The 5,542-nt window shown below is 44.2% G+C and overlaps 1 protein-coding gene across 1 annotated transcript in view; it reads right to left on the bottom strand.

Annotated features, from left to right (window-relative positions):
• Window positions 1-5,542, bottom strand: part of LOC102260640 (phospholipid scramblase 1) — a 112,699-nt gene that overhangs the window by 74,958 nt on the left and 32,199 nt on the right. The gene's annotated exons all lie outside the window — the stretch shown is intronic.

Here is a 5,542-nt window from a genome sequence, read left to right as displayed (position 1 = left end):
TATGAACTGAATTAAGGTCTCTATATAAATTTTTCAGATTCTAGCAGCAAATGAGATCTACTCATCTTGTGGGAACCAAGGTAATTCTCATAAGTAAGTTCCCTTACTTATTAAATCTGTTACCTATCAATCTGTTGTCACCTGCCTCTTAGGCCTCTCCTTGCCTTCTGAGTAAGGAGCCAGTTTGCTAACCAACATGGTCCACCTGATGTTATCCCATAAGACCTTATGCTATCTTCACTCTTTTTCATTCTTTTTTCTTTATGCTCCTATGATTGGATAAATTCTTCTGTCCTATCTTAAAATGTTCTGATTTGTTTTTCTGTTTCATATTTTCTTATGTTAAATCCCTATATTGAAATTTTCAGTTCAGTTCCTGTATTCTTCAGCTATCTATTTGTGTTTGGTACTTTCTGTCCCTTGTTTAAATTTTCACTTTGTTCATTAATTGTTCTTGGGACCTCAGTGAGCATCTTTGTGACCCTTATTTTGAACCCTTTATCAGGTAAATCACTTACCTCTGTTTCATTAATGTCTTTTCTGAGTTTTTATTTATTTATTTTTGTTTATTTGGAATATAATTCTTTGTTTTTCATTTTCCTTGACTCCCTGTGTTGGTTTCTGAAAATTAAATAAAACAGCCACCTCTCTCAGTTTTAAAGAAGTAGCTTTTGTAGCAGATAAAACCTCCCATTCGACTCTGACTTACCTCTTAGTTGTTTCTCAGACCTTGTAATTGTCCAAGCAGTCTTCTTATTCTTAATGGCTACCAGTAGTTTAGAATATGCCAAGACCTTTTAATCTCCCCAAGGACAGACTCTCAGTCAATGCCTAGATACAGGCTGATTGGAAGGCAGACTTTCAGGTAACAACTTTTAAAGTATGCAAACATACTTTTTTTAGGTGAAGATTGGAAAATGAGAGTTTCTCTCTTCTATTTGAACTGATTCCTGGGGCAATGAGCAGCTAAGAACTCTTTCTTTGTATGCCACCTTCTCCTTGAATCCATAAACACAAGCCCTGTTGGCTATCAGAGCCAGGCTACCAATGGATGTGTATCCTGAATGACAGCCACAACAGCTAGGGATACCAGGCATGTACACAAGCTCCTTTTGGGGGATATCAGTGACCTGGGGTGGGACAGAGGAAAATCATGAAGTTGGCTTCCATTGGCCTCTGTGATCTCTGGAGAGTATTGCTGTTGGCTCCTAGGTGTGTGTTAAATTAGAAACCTGTGCCCCAAATTTAGAAATACACTTTTTTTCCAAAAACAAATATGCTACTTTCACATAAAGACTGGCTTGTGTCAATCTGTTGCCTCTGTGTGTTGAGCCATGGTAAGTCACATGGGACCTTTATTAACTGTCTCTGTGTTTGCTGTAGCATTGTGGGACATGAACACAAGCCCCCTTGGCTTTCAAAGCTAGGTGTTTTGGCAACTCATCCTGTACATAGAAATCTTAAAAGTTGGAGCATCACATGTGATGTACATACCCATTGCTACTCAGGGAGAAGCTGGGAGTCCTTCCTGGTTGTGTGTCACTATGCCAGGTGTGGAGTTTATGATAACATAGTGTTACAGCCTTTCTTATCTGTTTCAATATGAGTTTTCTCTCATTTGCCCAGTGTATAGAAGTCACACAGCTAGTTTCTGGATTTCTTTCAGAGGAAATTGTTCTGTATGTAGCTGTAGATTCAGTGTGTCCATCACTATCTTGAACTAGACCATTATAACTAATTTAGATGTAATAGGTGGTAATTTTATATTTTAATCAAATCCATTAGTCTGCTAGTACAATTCATGTTGTAAATCTACAAACATAAAGGAACTTTGTAGAGAGATAAAGGTGGATTCACTGATGAACAAAATAGATCCAAAGTCATAGAAGCATGGAAAACTGGAAAACTGATACATCTCAGAGGGAAGGCGGGGGTAGGTGGGAAAAGATTAACCAAAAAACTTATATGCATTTAGGCATACCCATGGACACAAACAGGCCTGGCGGGGTGGGGGGTATGGGATGGAGGAGATCAATGGGGAAAAATAGTGGCCTTCTGTAATAATTTCAACAATAAAGATAAATTTTTTAAAAAGATGGATTCAACAGGTATATTCTAAAATTTAGCAGTTTTCTCAAAACGTCTTATATCTAGAAGGAAGACACTATAGTTACTGAAACTATCCAGGTCTTGGTCCTCTGTTGGTGGTCCTGAAACATCTAGTGGCTTCCAAAGTTTATTTTTGCATTTGGGGAGCACTGGAAGCATCTTGTAGAGTCAAAGGTGTCATTTAAAATGATCAGGAGTACTCTTCTAGGAAGCTAGGCTAATGGATTTGCTGGTCAGCACAATCCAACATTGTAGGGTTGCTTAATGTAAGCTGGTAATTCACAGTCCATGGAACAAAGGTTTTTCAGGGTTCATCTCAATTTTAAAGAGAAAGTGTGGGCAGGAATATGATTTTCCAAAACATACCCATCCAAATTTTAAAAGTTCACTTACTTTGGAAATATACTAATGCAACTATTAATACATGGTACTAAGGTAACATGAACTATTGCATGTGGCTCTGTGTCAATCTCAAGGTTATCACAAATTAGGGATAAAATAGGTGAAGTGATACAAGTCAGATAAAGTAATAGAATCACTGAAGTGAAGGAGGAACAAAAATAAGGTTTGATTGTTGTCCTTCTAAATTAGGCTCAGTGTCATGAGGACAGATGCCCAAAGAAATAGTATTTTAACACTTGACTCCTAATTTCAAGGAATGAGCTGATGATAATCTTTATCATTTTACTATCAGGAAGAGAGACATTTGTAAATAATGAGGCTTAATGAACACATAACAAAAGTTGTTATGTTTGTGGTTGTTGATGTGCTTTTATCTGCATAAATGTCTTCTTTTTATGAAAATACTAGTGTCCTTGTGCACAGATTTGTGCACATGAAAGGAAATTAATTAAGAAATATTTTAATACCACTATTCGCCCTTTCTTTATAATAGAAGTGTCAACCAAATTCACGATCGACAATGACGGATTGAAACACACACATGCGATTGGCACCAGCGAGAGCTTTATATGTATCGCGCATGTGCAAGTCAACTTAGACTTTTATATATATATATCGATAAACTTGCTTAATTAGACCTGCTTTCTGATTTAGCTAAACTTTTTTCCAGCTCAGTGAAGCACCCCAAATTTTCTTTCAGGTAATTGTCAACAACACAGCAGTAAATATCAATAAGAAGCAGATTATTATGGTAGATCATGCAGGGAGAAAAAGATGGTAAAATATTTAACTGTAGCAGTGTTTGACTATATTCTGTGCAGTGAGAAAACCTGAAGTCATTTTCAAGTTACACTGTTTCTTATTTCTCTTCAGTTGGGTCAAGTTTCTAAACTTTCTAAATTTCCATTGTCTTGCTAATGAAAAGAAAATAGGATTCTACTAAGTCTTCTATCTACCTAATCCAGGACTTCTGTGAGGATCAAATGAGATGAGGCATGGAAAAATGTTTCAAAAACATTTGGTTGAACTGTAAAATGTTTGCACCTGGCTATAAAGCAAGTCAGGTTCCTGGGCTGAAGAAACTCCAAGGAAGCTAGTTACTAGGGAGAGGAAGCCAGGTGTTGCTACATGACATCATTACCCAGTGCCCTCAGTGACCATTTCTGGCCTGGGCTGGGCTGTGGGCTGCATTTTGTGCCTTAGGGTCTTGACAGCTTTGGCTGTGATTTGGTGGGGTGTCGCTCTGGGGTGGTGGTAGGTCCTGTGTCCTACTTGGGGGAAGCCGAGTGTTGGTTTGTCAGCGCCAGGTCCGTGGTGCCATTTATTTTTAAATGGCCAGTGCACATCATGGCAGCTCCTGCATCAAGCGTCTGCCCCCTGGTGGTCAGTGCATGTCATAGCTACTGATTGGAGGGAAGGACAGACGCTTAGCCTTTTATATATATACTAGAGGCCTAGTGCACGAAATTAATGCATGGGGGGCAAAGAGGGGGTCCTTCAACCTGGTCTGCCACCTCTCACAGTCCAGGAGCCCTCAGGGGATCTCCTCTTCTGCAGGAGGTGATCGGATGATCAGGGGAAAGCGCTGCCCCCATCACCCTGCTGCTGCTGCCATTGCCAGCCACTGCAGCTGCCAGCCCTCACCCCTCGCTTCTTAGCGCTGGCCCTGCCCCCCACCCACTGGTGGGTGGAGGGTGATCTGGGGCCAGGCCAGGTGGAGGAGGAGCTGTGGGAGGTTGAGGCACAGCAGGTTGCACCCCGTCCAGCCTCTGTGGAGGCTTGGCGCCTGGACCAGGCCCACATTGCTGCCTCTGTGGCTTTGTCCTGGATGGATGTCCAGATGGACATCCAGAAGTTGTCCACCCTAATTAGCATATTACCCTTTTATTAGTATAGATGAGGGCAGCACTGGGACCAGGCCACACTGCGGCCTGTCCTGCACCACCTTTGTGGAAGGGGGTGCGGCAATGCCTTCTCGCCATCTCTGCAAAAGGGGCCCGCCCTGGCCTGCCCCTCCCCTCCCACACTAGCACCGAATTGGCCTGCCCTTCCCGCGCGAGTGCCGGACCGGCCTGTCTCTCCCACATGGCGCTGGCCCTAGGCCCTTGCAGCGGCTGTGGCTTTGTCCTGGATGGATGTCCAGATGGACATCCAGAAGATATCTGCTCTAATTAGCATATCACCCTTTTATTAGTATAGATAAACTAGAGACCCGGTGCACAAAATTCATGCATGAGTAGGGTCCCTAGGCCTGGCTCAAGTGCTCATCAGTAGGCAGATTGGGGCCTTCCCGCTGCCAGGGGGGCCTTCCTTCATTCTACGCCACCCCCTGGTGGTCAGTGCATGTCATGGTGAGCGATTGAACTCCCAGTCTCCCGGTTGAACTCCCAAGGGGACAGTTTGCACATTAGGCTTTTATATATTTAGACGAGAGGCCTGGTGCACAAAAATTTGTGCACTTTGGGTTAGGGGGTTCCTCAGCCAGGCCTGTGCCCTCTCACAGTCTGGGACCCCTCGGGGGTGACCACTTGCTGGCTTAGGCCTGCTCCCGGGAGGATTGGGCCTAAGATGGCAATCAGACATCCCTCTGGCAGCCCAGTAGCCCTCGGGGGATGTCCACTTGCCAGCGGGGAGCAGACCTAAGCTGCAGTCAGACATCCTTAGCACTGCTGAGGAGGCAGGAGAGGCTCCCACCACCACCGCTGTACTGGCAGCCATCAGCCTGGCTTGTGGCTGAGCAGACCTTCCTCTGTGGGAGCACACTGACCACCAGAGGGCAGCTCCTGCATTGAGCATCTTCCCCCTGGTGGTCAGTGTGTGTCATAGTGACCAGACATTCCCAGTCTTTCTGCTGTTAGGGTCAGTTTTCATATTACCCTTTTACTATATAGGATAGAGGCCTGGTGCATGGGAGGGGGCCGGCTGGTTTGCTCTGAAGGGTGTCCTGGATCAGGGTGGGGGTCCCGCTTGGGTGCCTGGCCAGCCTGGGTGAGGGGCTGATGGCTGTTTGCAGCTGGTCACACCCCCTTCA

Source organism: Myotis brandtii, unplaced genomic scaffold (assembly GCF_000412655.1).
Source record: "Myotis brandtii unplaced genomic scaffold, ASM41265v1 scaffold373, whole genome shotgun sequence".
NCBI lineage: Eukaryota > Metazoa > Chordata > Mammalia > Chiroptera > Vespertilionidae > Myotis > Myotis brandtii.
This window is presented reverse-complemented; position numbering and strand designations above follow the sequence as displayed.